The sequence below is a fragment of the Rhinopithecus roxellana genome, chromosome 4 (assembly GCF_007565055.1).
Source record: "Rhinopithecus roxellana isolate Shanxi Qingling chromosome 4, ASM756505v1, whole genome shotgun sequence".
In the NCBI taxonomy this organism is placed as follows: Eukaryota; Metazoa; Chordata; class Mammalia; order Primates; family Cercopithecidae; genus Rhinopithecus; species Rhinopithecus roxellana.
Window position 1 is genome coordinate 132673676 of NC_044552.1, and position 13494 is coordinate 132687169.

Consider the following 13494-nt stretch of genomic DNA (forward strand, 5'->3'; position numbering starts at 1 on the left):
TTGTAGTATAGTTTGAAGTCAGGTAGCGTGATGCCTCCAGCTTTGTCCTTTTGACTTAGGATTGTCTTGGCAATGTGGGCTCTTTTTCGGTTCCATATGAACTTTAAAGCAGTTTTTTTCCAATTCTGTGATGAAACTGATTGGTAGCTTGATGGGGATGGCATTGAATCTATAAATAACCTTGGGCAGTATGACCATTTTCACCATATTGATTCTTCCTATCCATGAGCATGGTATGTTCTTCCATTTGTTAGTGTCCTCTTTTATTTCACTGAGCAGTAGTTTGTAGTTCTCCTTGAAGAGGTCCTTTACATCCCTTGTAAGTTGGATTCCTAGGTATTTTATTCTCTTTGAAGCAATTGTGAATGGAAGTTCATTCATGATTTGGCTCTCTGTTTGTCTGTTACTGGTGTATAAGAATGCTTGTGATTTTTGCACATTAATTTTGTATCCTGAGACATTGCTGAAGTTGCTTATCAGCTTAAGGAGATTTTGGGCTGAGACAATGGGGTTTTCTAAATATACAATCATGTCATCTGCAAACAGGGACACTTTGACTTCTTCTTTTCCTAACTGAATGCCGTTGATTTCTTTCTCTTGCCTGATTGCCCTAGCCAGAACTTCCAACACTATGTTGAATAGGAGTGGTGAGAGAGGGCATCCCTGTCTTGTGCCAGTTTTCAGAAGGAATTTTTCCAGTTTTTGCCCATTCAGTATGATATTGGCTGTGGGTTTGTCATAAATAGCTCTTATTATTTTGAGGTACATTCCCTCAATACCGAATTTATTGAGCATTTTTAGCATGAAGGGCTGTTGAATTTTGTCAAAAGCCTTTTCTGCATCTATTGAGATAATCATGTGGTTCTTGTCTTTGGTTCTGTTTATATGCTGGATTACGTTTATTGATTTGCGAATGTTGAACCAGCTTTGCATCCCAGGGATGAAGCCCACTTGATCATGGTGGATAAGCTTTTTGATATGCTGCTGAATCCGGATTGCCAGTATTTTATTGAGGATTTTTGCATCGATGCTCATCAGGGATATTGGTCTAAAATTCTCTTTTTTTTGTTGTGTCTCTGTCAGGCTTTGGTATCAGGATGATGTTGGCCTCATAAAAAGAGTTAGGGAGGATTCCCTCTTTTTCTATTGATTGGAATAGTTTCAGAAGGAATGGTACCAGCTCCTCCTTGTACCTCTGGTAGAATTCAGCTGTGAATCCATCTGGTCCTGGACTTTTTTTGGTTGGTAGGCTATTAATTATTGCCTCAATTTCAGAGCCTGCTATTGGTCTATTCAGGAATTCAACTTCTTCCTGGTTTAGTCTTGGAAGAGTGTAAGTGTCCAGGAAATTATCCATTTCTTCTAGATTTTCTAGTTGATTTGCGTAGGGGTGTTTATAGTATTCTCTGATGGTAGTTTGTATTTCTGTGGGATCAGTGGTGATATCCCCTTTATCATTTTTTATTGCATCTATTTGATTCCTCTCTCTTTTCTTCTTTATTAGTCTTGCTAGCGGTCTGTCAATTTTGTTGATCTTTTCAAAAAACCAACTCCTGGATTCATTGATTTTTTGGAGGGTTTTTTGTGTCTCTATCTCCTTCAGTTCTGCTCTGATCTTAATTATTTCTTGCCTTCTGCTAGCTTTTGAATGTGTTTGCTCTTGCCTCTCTAGTTCTTTTAATTGTGATGTTAGAGTGTCAATTTTAGATCTTTCCAGCTTTCTCTTGTGGGTATATAGTGCTATAAATTTCCCTCTACACACTGCTTTAAATGTGTCCCAGAGATTCTGGTATGTTGTATCTTTGTTCTCATTGGTTTCAAAGAACATCTTTATTTCTGCCTTCATTTCGTTATGTACCCAGTAGTCATTCAGGAGCAGGTTGTTCAGTTTCCATGTAGTTGAGCGGTTTTGATTGAGTTTCTTAGTCCTGAGTTCTAGTTTGATTGCACTGTAGTCTGAGAGACAGTTTGTTATAATTTCTGTTCTTGTACATTTGCTGAGGAGTGCTTTCCTTCCAATTATGTGGTCAATTTTGGAATAAGTGCGATGTGGTGCTGAGAAGAATGTATATTCTGTTGATTTGGGGTGGAGAGTTCTGTAGATGTCTATTAGGTCCGCTTGGTGCAGAGATGAGTTCAATTCCTGGATATCCTTGTTAACTTTCTGTCTCGTTGATCTGTCTAATGTTGACAGTGGAGTGTTGAAGTCTTCCATTATTGTTGTATGGGAGTCTAAGTCTCTTTGTAAGTCTCTAAGGACTTGCTTTATGAATCTGGGTGCTCCTGTATTGGGTGCATATATATTTAGGATAGTTAGGTCTTCCTGTTGAATTGATCCCTTTACCATTATGTAATGGCCTTCTTTGTCTCTTTTGATCTGTGATGGTTTAAAGTCTGTTTTATCAGAGACTAGGATTGCTACCCCTGCTTTTTTTTTGTTCTCCATTTGCTTGGTAGATCTTCCTCCATCCCTTTATTTTGAGCCTATGTGTGTCTCTGCATGTGAGATGGGTCTCCTGAATACAGCAGACTAATGGGTCTTGACTATCCAGTTTGCCAGTCTGTGTCTTTTAATTGGAGCATTTAGTCCATTTACATTTAAGGTTAATATTGTTATGTGTGAACTTGATCCTGCCATTATGATAGTAACTGGTTCTTTTGCTCATTAGTTGATGCAGTTTCTTCCTAGCCTCGATGGTCTTTACATTTTGGCATGTTTTTGCAATGGCTGGTACCGGTTGTTCCTTTCCATGTTTAGGGCTTCCTTCAGGGTCTCTTGTAAGGCAGGCCTGGTAGTGACAAAATCTCTAAGCATTTGCTTATCTGTAAAGTATTTTATTTCTCCTTCACTGATGAAACTTAGTTTGGCTGGATATGAAATTCTGGGTTGAAAATTCTTTTCTTTAAGAACGTTGAATATTGGTCCCCACTCTCTTCTGGCATGTAGAGTTTCTGCCGAGAGATCTGCTGTTAGTCTGATGGGCTTCCTTTTGTGGGTAACCCGACCTTTCTCTCTGGCTGCCCTTAAGATTTTTTCCTTCATTTCAACTTTGGTGAATCTGGCAATTATGTGTCTTGGAGTTGCTCTTCTGGAGGAGTATCTTTGTGGCGTTCTCTGTATTTCCTGAATTTGAATGTTGGCCTGCCCTACTAGGTTGGGGAAGTTCTCCTGAATGATATTCTGAAGAGTGTTTTCCAACTTGGTTCCATTTTCCCCCTCAGTTTCAGGCACCCCAATGAGACGTAGATTTGGTCTTTTTACATCATCCCATACTTCTTGCAGGCTTTGTTCATTTCTTTTTCTTCTTTTTTCTTTTGGTTTCTCTTCTCCCTTCATTTCATTCATTTGATCCTCAATCACTGATACTCTTTCTTCCAGTTGATCGAGTCGGTTACTGAAGCTTGTGCATTTGTCACGTATTTCTCGTGTCATGGTTTTCATCTCTGTCATTTCGTTTATGACCTTCTCTGCATTAATTAGTCTAGCTGTCAATTCTTCCACTCTTTTTTCAAGATTTTTAGTTTCTTTGTGCTGGGTACGTAATTCCTCCTTTAGCTCTGAGAAGTTTGATGGACTGAAGCCTTCTTCTCTCATCTCGTCAAAGTCATCCTCTGACCAGCTTTGATCCGTTGCTGGCGATGGGCTGCGCTCCTTTGCAGGGGGAGATGCACTCTTATTTTTTGAATTTCCATCTTTTCTGCCCTGCTTTTTTCCCATCTTTGTGGTTTTATCTGCCTCTGGTCTTTGATGATGGTGATGTACTGATGGGGTTTTGGTATAGATGTCCTTCCTGTTTGATAGTTTTCTTTCTAACAGTCAGGACCCTCAGCTGTAGGTCTGTTGGAGATTGCTTGAGGTCCACTCCAGACACTGTTTTCCTGGGTATCAGCAGCAGAGTGTGCAGAAGATAGAATATTGCTGAACAGCGAGTGTACCTGTCTGATTCTTACTTTGGAAGCTTCCTCTCAGGGGTGTACTCCACCGTGTGAGGTGTGGGGTGTCAGACTGCCCCTAGTGGGGGATGTCTCCCAGTGAGGCTACTCAGGGGTCAGGGACCCACTTGAGCAGGCAGTCTGTCCCTTCTCAGATCTCAACCTCGGTGTTGGGAGATCCACTGCTCTCTTCAAAGCTGTCAGACAGAGTCGTTTGCGTCTGCAGAGGTTCCTGCTGCTTTTGTTGTTGTTGTTGTTGAGCTGTGACCTGTCCCCAGAGGTGGAGTCTACAGAGACAGGCAGGTTTCCTTGAGCTGCTGTGAGCTCCACCCAGTTCGAGCTTCCCAGCGGCTTTGTTTACCTACTTAAGCCTCAGCAATGGCGGGCGCCCCTCCCCCAGCCTCCCTGCTGCCTTGGGTTAGATTGCAGACTGCTGTGTTAGCAATGAGGGAGGCTCCGTGGGCGTGGGACCCTCCCGGCCAGGTGTGGGATATATTCTCCTGGTGTGCCCGTTTGCTTAAAGCGCAGTATTGGGGTGGGAGTCACCTGATTTTCCAGGTGTTGTGAGTCTCAGTTCCCCTGGCTAGGAAAAGGGATTCCCTTCCCCCTTGCGCTTCCCAGGTGAGGCGATGCCTTGCCCTGCTTCAGCTCTCGCTGGTTGGGCTGCAGCAGCTGACCAGCATTGATTGTCCGGCACTCCCTAGTGAGATGACCCCAGTACCTCAGTTGAAAATGCAGAAATCACCAGTCTTCTGTGTAGCTCGCACTGGGAGTTGGAGACTGGAGCTGTTCCTATTCAGCCATCTTGCTCCCTAGGAAATTATTAATCAGTTGTATGCTTTTCTATTTTTTATTACACTGTACTTTCTTTGGAGATGAATTAAATTTAAACATATTTATTTATATTTTTATTTTTTGAGACAGAGTCTCTGTCACGCAGGCTTGAGTGCAGTGGTGTGATCTTGGCTAACTGCAACCTCTCCCAGGTTCAAATGATCCTTCCACCTCAGCCTCCCAGGTAGCTTGGATAGCAACTGTACATCACCATGCCCAGCTAATTTTTGTATTTTTAGTAGAGATGGAGTTTCACCATGTTGGTCAGGCTGGCCTCAAACTCCTGACCTCAAGTGATCCACCTGCTTCAGCCTCCCAAAGTACTGGGATTACAGGCAGGAGCCACTGTGCCTAATCTTGATATAAATTTTAGAAGTTGAATTTTAAAAATCATATTCCAGACATTGCATATAAAAATGTAGATTTTTAAGTTCTTCATGTCATATTACCTTGTAACAGGGAGTGGATACGTACTTTCATTTGTGAAGTAGATACAATGGGGGCTGACCATTTCAACCTAATCAAGGATTAAGCTAAGCTATGTCCATAGTCAAACTATATCTATTGTTCCCAGTTCCTGGATTATAACTCTCTATGCATATGATGATTAGTAGTTTCATTTCTAGTGTTTTGTTTGTTTGTTTCTTAATACAAAAAAAAAAAAAAAAAAACCTGCCAAAAATTAAGATCAGTATTTTAGAGGATTGTCATTTAGGATTTTATTCTACTTTTTGTTTTGTTTTGTTTTGTTTTGTTTGTTTGTTTTTGTTTTTGTTTTTTTCTTTAAGCAAATGCCTGATGGGGAAAAATCATTGTGTATTTTAAGTCCTCATATCTTCAATTTTGTTACTGTAGTAGCATCCCTCTACTTTGGCAAAACATAGATCTTTATCCACTATGTTAGCCAGGATGGTCTCAATCTCCTCACCTGGTGATCGGCCCGACTCGGCCTCCCAAAGTGCTGGTATTACAGGCGTGAGGCACCAGGCCCAGCCGACAGACCCCATCCCTTAAAGAGAAAGAAAATAAATAAATTACATGAACTATTAACTATAACAGGGCACTGTATATCTATAACTATAACTGTATAACTATAACGGCAAAAATTAGCAAAGGTCTCAGGAATAATGTCACTATAGATGGTCAGTATACTGCTTTTGCATAAAACTTGTTGTTGTGGAATAAATTATAACAAACTTAACAGCTTAAACTGATATATTTATTGTCTCTTGGAGTCTTAATGTCAATAAATAAATTAATGTCAATAAATCTTAATGACAATAAATATATTGTCTCAGTAGTTTGAGTCCAGCTTAGCCTAGCTATTTTTTTCTGGGTTCCACCAGGCTACAGTCTTGCTGTTGGCTGGGCAATGTTCCATTCTTGAGCACTCAGGGCCCTCTTCTAAACCCAGATCGTTGATGGTAGAACTCAGTACACAGTGGACATCATCACCCAATGGCAAACAGCTTTCCCCTGCAACTTCTTTGAATGGTTTTGTAGCCGAATACCTCCAGCAAGACACTTCCCTAAGAACAACTCTTGCTGGCACCCCAGAAGGAAGATTTTGGTAGGGTCCAGAGGGTGATTTCCAGCAAGTCTTTCCAGTGTGATACTACTGTGCCTTCTTGGCCACTTAGGTGCGAAACCATGCTCTTTCCAATTTTTGGAGCTCAGTCATAGGGACTCTCCTTTGGATGCTCTAAACACAGCCCTAGACATAGTGGCTGATTCTTATATCTACTATTACTCTATTCTTTACAGTTCTCTTTCCCCCTTAGTAGATAATCCCTCATTGTTCAAGTGCCCTGTTATAGTTAATAGTTCATGTAATTTATTTATTTTCTTTCTCTTTAAGGGATGGGGTCTGTCGGCTGGGCCTGGTGCCTCACGCCTGTAATACCAGCACTTTGGGAGGCCGAGTCGGGCCGATCACCAGGTGAGGAGATTGAGACCATCCTGGCTAACATAGTGAAACCCCAACTCTACTAAAAATCAAAAAACAAAAAACAAAAAACAAACAAAAAAATAGCCGGGCTTACTGGCGGGCGCCTGTAGTCCCAGCTTCTCAGGAGGCTGAGGCAGGATAACGGCGTGAACCCGGGAGGCGGAGGTTGCATTGAGTCGAGATCGCGCCACTGCACTCCAGCCTGGGCGGCAGAGTGAGACTCCATCTCAAAAAAAAAAAAAAAAAAAAAAAAAAGAGAGAGAGAGAAAAGAGATGGAGTCCTGGGCTCATGGAATTTACTGCATCACCCTCCTGAGTAGCTAGGACTACAGGCATGCACTACTATCCCTAACTTATTAATTTATTTTTTATTTTTTGGTAGAACGAGGTATCACTGTGGTTGCAAAAGCTGGTCTCAAACTCCTGGCCTTAAGTGATCTTCCTACGTCAGCCTCTCAAAGTGCTGAGATTACAGGCATGAGGCATGGTGCCCAGCCCTGACTGATACAACCTGTATTGATTTTAATGACTATTTTTCTGCCACCACCAATTATTGTGACATAATCTATGACAGTTGTTCCTTGCTATGAAGACAGATTCATAGCAAATCTACAACTTTCCTAAAGCACATTGACGTAAGCCACTTAAAATAATAACAAAGAAAGTGAGCGATAGAGATGGAATTTTTTTTTAAGGGCCAATTTTGTAAATAATAAAACTAAGAGTAGACAAAAGCAAGACAATTCATAAGAGAAAAATAAATATGGAAGATCAAAGTACATCAAGGGAAGATCACTAGAATATAACTGCATCTTTATTTTCAACATGGTTATTAGGAAAAATTAAGCAAAAAAGTAAACAAAACCAAAATTCAAAGTGACACATGTAACATCCTAGACAATCAAACATACTTTAAAAAGTACATGACACAGATAAAAGGAATTCAATAGGCTCAAATAAAATGAAACAGGTAAGCACAGAGTTAGCAAGTGTCAAAATCTTTTTCTAGCCTAAGGGCTTCAGTCAGACCTCATGTAACTTGAACTGAGGTGAATACACAAGGTTTTGAAGATATGATACAAAGGCACAATCTACACAATTGGCAGTTTCTTATAAAACTGAAAGTGCACACACTCTGTGACCCAGTAATTCTATGCTTGGTAGTAATTACATAAAGGTCAAAACTGAAATGCCTCCAATATGTATCAATAGAAAATTAGGTTATTGCAGTATATTTATATAAGAAAGTACAATACAGCAGTGAAAAATGTATTGGAACTATATTCAGCTATATGAATAAATCTGTTTATCAGATTTATTATGTATTTCAGTTTTTTCAAAAGTAAGTCACAGGATAATACAGCATGAATTCAGTACAGTATGAGTCTACTTACACAAATTTTAAAAACCACTGGCACAAGCAATATCTTTATATGAGATGCATAATTAAGTTTTAAAATTATAAGTTCCAGCAAAGGTATGTTTAATACATAATAATGAATCATGCTTATGTCTTCAGGAGGAGAGCAATGGCATACATGCAGACAGCTTCTAAAGAACTATAAAATTCTGTATTTTAACTTGTGTTTTGATAGCTCAGGTGTTTATTATATTAACATCATAAGCTATAACTGAATATGTATAAATTCAAGCACATGCTTGTTTAAACTTTTAATGCATTGCATATTTCATAACAACATTGCTTTACCTTCTAAAATACAATCTTATTTGAGAGATATGAAAAGTTCTAAATAAATTAACATGAAACTATCTAAACTATTCTAAATCATTTTGATATAAAACTCTAGGGACACTATTTTTTATTTTTTTTGAGACAGAGTCTTGCCCTGTTGCCCAGGCTGGAGTGCAGTGGTACAATCTTGGCTCCCTGCAACCTCTGCCTCCTGAGTTAAAGTGATTCCCCTGCGTCAGCCTCTCGAGTAGCTGGGACTACAGGCGTGTGCCACTGCACCTGTCTAATTTTTGTATTTTTTAGTAGAGATGGGATTTCACCATGTTGGCCAGGTTGATCTTGAACTCCTGACCTCAAGTGATCCACCGTCCTCGGCCTCCCAAAATGCTGGGATTACAGGCGTGAGCCACTGTGCCTGGCCAGGGGATGCTAATTTTGGCTTCATATTTTACTTAACAGGTTTGTCCTATGTTTAGTGGGGTGGAGAATAAGTAAGTGTGTAGATATCCTTGATTCACACAATAGCCAACCATCTAACATGTGCATTTCAAGGCTTTCTGATTGTAGATATGTCAGTGTGGCTTGAGTTCTTCAAGAATGAGTAAAAAGAGAGGAAAGTCATTGGTAACATGGCATTAGAAGCATCTTTATTTCATTGGAAAATACTACTCTGATTTGTAGCATGTTAAGACAGTGCAATCATTTTCACCTGTCAAAATTCTCAGGATTGTTTAAATATCAAGTTGTGTAACAGCCACAAGTTCTTTTTTAAATAAAATATTTGAAACTAGTTCTTACTATTGCCCTTGAAATTATTTGATTGTTTAATTATGTATTCAATAAAATGTTCTATGATTTGCACAGTGGCTTTGAATGTGAGTGTTTGTGTGTGTGCCTAGGCACATGTGTATATTTGGGAGGAGAAGAAAAAAACAAAAAAAATAAGAATACTGAAATAAAGACAGAAGTGTTCTACAGATAAAACTCTTAAAGCATGGTAAGTGGCATGGTCTAAGGAACGCGACCTTGAATTAACAAATAACATTTTATGTAAAAGTTCACAAAATTAATTTTATTTTCATGGGTTGTATATTAGAAAAGAAAACTATATATCAGAATCTATATATGGTCACAATTGAAATTAGATAGGCTGACAACTGATTTTAAGTTTAGACTGTTTAGTTGATAGCCCCCAAGTATTTTACTATTTTCTATTTTGTAATTCAAAGTGTTTAATATTTTCTCAAATTATTCACTACATGTGATTGTCAAAAGAACCATGTATTGTAAGTGATTGTTATTGGCAGGGGCTGGGGGTTTGGGGTTGGTGGGATGGGGAGAGAGAGAGAGAGAGAGAGAGATTATGAGAAACTCAGAAAAATATACTCAGAAAAGATACATTTTGTCCAAGATCAGATTTTAGGTGGCAGGACCCAAACTCAAGCCAAAATTTCTTGGCTTTCAGTTCTTCATCACTTTGCCTAAGGAGTAGGATGGCATAATGATTTGTTCAAGACTAGTCTAGAAACAGTGTCTTCAGGTAGAATTGAAGAGGAACGACTAGAAAAGAGAGACAGTTTAGAGGGCTGTTAACGAATTCTGGATGGAGGTAACAAAGGCCTGTATTTAAATGGTAGCTGTGAAAATGGATCCTGCTTTCAGCTTTTTAACTGTGTCCCATGTCCTTTTACACATTTTCTGTGAGAACTAGTTTGATTGAGAGTCTTTACAATTCTTTTAAAGGTCTCTCTGGTGTTTTTTACAATGAGCTGAATGCTTTGGGATAATCTCTCTGATTTATCTGAGCTTAGTAAAATGTTCAATAAAAGTGGACTATTTGAATTCAGTGAAAGAGCACAGACTGCTGTTAGAATTTTGGACTGTTTTCTCATTTCTACATATAAAAGGGTAACAAATTAAACATTCAAGGAAAAGAATATGCTCCATGGATTTCATCCCTCTGTAAAACAATGAAGTTTGAGATTTGGCCCCAGAGCTTTTGTCTATTTGCAATTTCCTCTGTTTCAAATCCACATTTCTTCCTATCACCTTGGTCTATTTACACATGGACACATCCAACTTTAGTTAGGTAAATATTTCCTTGTAGATTATAATGTTTACTTGTGCATGGTAGCATGCAAAGGGCACTGATCAAGAACTTGCAAAGCCTGCATTCTAGACGACACTGTTACTTTCTCGAGTTAAATTGCTAAATTACTTTTGTTAAATTGTTCAGCCACATGGCGTCTGTGTCCTCAAAATGGAGTTCTAATTTTTATACTCATTTGCTTTTTCTTGCAGATGTATTTAATAACATCAAGAAAACAAACAAAAACTATATAGTTTAAATCCTTTGTAACTGATAAATCAGGGGCAAATATATCTTATCATTTATTTATTTGTTAAAAAACATATGGCCAGATTTGATGGCTGGTATGACGTTATAACTATTGATTCAGGGCTGATGACTAGGGAAAGCCAATAAGTAAATCTGTGTGGCAGATTCTTCAGGTTGACTCACTAAGTACTATTTCCTATCCCCTTCTACATGCTTTTCTCTTCCACACGGGTTAGACAACTAATGAGCACGTTTTCTGGATTCCTTTGCAGTTAGATTTCTGCACGTACTCCAGGATATTTTCAGCAGACAAATCCACGTGAGACTTGGAAGCCAAAGATAAACAATGTGAGATGGCAGCTACACCTAGTGTGTTAATTTTCCAGAGAAACAAAGCAATATAGTGTTGTATATATGTACAGTTGACTGATCCTTGACAACGTGGGTTTGAAACTCACACGTCTGCTTATATGTGGGCTTTTTTTTTTTCAATAAATGCAGTCAGCCCTCTTTTTCAGCAGGTTCCACATCCACAACTCAAAGCAAATGGAAAATATGGGATTAGTCTGATACAATACCTCCATACATGGAGTGCTGACTTTTCATGTCCTCGAGTTCCACAGGGCACACTGCAGGACTTGCAGGCCTTGAGTATGCACAAATGTTGGTATTCTTCCTGCAGATACCAAAGGACAGCTGTATAAATATATGCATAGATATGTGTGTATATATACGTATATGTAAATGCGTATACACACATTTAATACTATTAAGTAATTGGCTCATGCAATTATGACAGCTGGCAAGTGTGAAATCTGTAAGGAAGGGTTGCAGGCTGGAAATTCAGGTAAGAGTTGCAGTATTGACTGCAAAATCTATAAAGCATGTTAGCAGGTTGGAAACTCAGGCAGAATTTTTATATTGCAGACTTGAGGCAGAATTTTTCTCTTTTTTTGAGAAATCTCTTTGCTTATAAGGCCCTCAACTGATTGAATGAGGCCTTATGAGGGTAAGGAGCATAATCTCCCACATTATGAAGGGTAATCTGCTTTACTCAAAGTCAACTGATTATAAATGTTAACTACGTTGTAAAAAATACCTTCAGGGCAACATTTAAACTAGTGTTTGATGAAACAGCTGGGCACTACGGTCTAGCCAAGCTGACATATAAATTAACCATCACGACTGGGAAGATTATATTTTGGGAAGCTTTGTTAGCATTTCCACCATCCAGGGCTTAGTAGTATAAATGCCAAACAGCATATTACAGGACTAGTGGGGCTTTTTCAATATTCTTGTGTAAAAACCAAGCTGATTTACCAATGCTTCCAATAGTTTTTTTGTTTTTTTTGTTTGTTTGTTTGTTTGTTTTAGCTTCTTAATAACATCTTGCTAGTTTAAACACATTATAGAATGGATACTGTTGTCTGCAATTAAGAACACTGGCCAAAATAGAAGTGCCTTCAAGTGATATAATGTCAATTATATGGCATCTAGAATTGATTTTCTGACCTAGATGGAGCTAGGAACAGTGAGGATCTGGTTAGCGTTAGAGAATGAGATACTGATAGTCTATGAGGGACAGAGGTCTGTTTAAATTATCCCTCTTGTCAATTGAAATGAATTTTTTTCATAAAGCCAAAGTTTTTGCAGACTGGATGGATATGGTAGTTGTTCATTTTGAAAGTCAGAGCGAATATAAGCTTATGAGATCAGTTGGCTGTTTCTAACTTCCATAACGATCTTATGGGGAAAAAAATAACATGATTAAGATTTTAAATGTTTGGCTTGAATAACTGCCACCAGATAATATCTCATGATGGAACAAAAAAAAAAAAAAAAAAAAAAAAAAAAGAAGGAAAGAGAAAAGAAAGAAAAAAGAAGTGGGTCACCAAAGGCAACACTGACATCACCAAAAATAAGAAGCAGAATTTAGTTTTTAGTATTGCTATATTATAATGATTGGCTAATTGAATTCACAACCTTGCAAAAATTAGATAATTGTTTCGGAAGGATTGTGAAAAAACCTGTTAAATATGAGTTTGAATGGGTTTTGAAGCAGAAGAGGGAGAAACAGTTATTGACAAACTTACTTGTATAGGGAACTAAAAAATTCTGGACTTTTGTGTGACAGAAAGAGCAGCAGTGGTTCTGTTGGCTTTATTAGTTGACTGCTACTTCTCAGATGAGGTTTGTGCTCAATGAAGTTTACATAACAAAAATATCCTTGTAGGAAAATGCAGAGGAAGGAATACAATGTCTTTGAGCTATAGGAATATTGAGGAGCATTTAGTATGTGCACCCCATCTACCCTCAAATACAGTCTTCAGGACAACCCAAAGAATACATTTTCTATGGCACTTGGGATAGCACTAGAATCTTTGAAAAACAGTGTGACAGTTGTTCCCTGTAGCCTGAAATAAAAGTAGGAGAGACTGCCATTGAAGTGGGCTTTTTATTTCATGTTTGAAGAGGCTAAATATCAGTATTCCACTGCCAGATAAAATGACATGGTTATAATGATGGGCGACAAAGAAAGAATGGTAAGCAGAATATTTTGGTCCATCTTGGTCTTTGTTGACCTCCAAGTTGTCATAGAGGCTTTGGTACCAAAATAAATAGCCAGGTTCCGAAGTCCTTCCTAATTGCTATTAGTACTTCTCTTACTCAAAAAATTTTTTAAAAAGACAAAAGTCTACTAAACTGAGGCCTAAACTGAGCGGCAAAATGGCTGATTTTATTACCTAC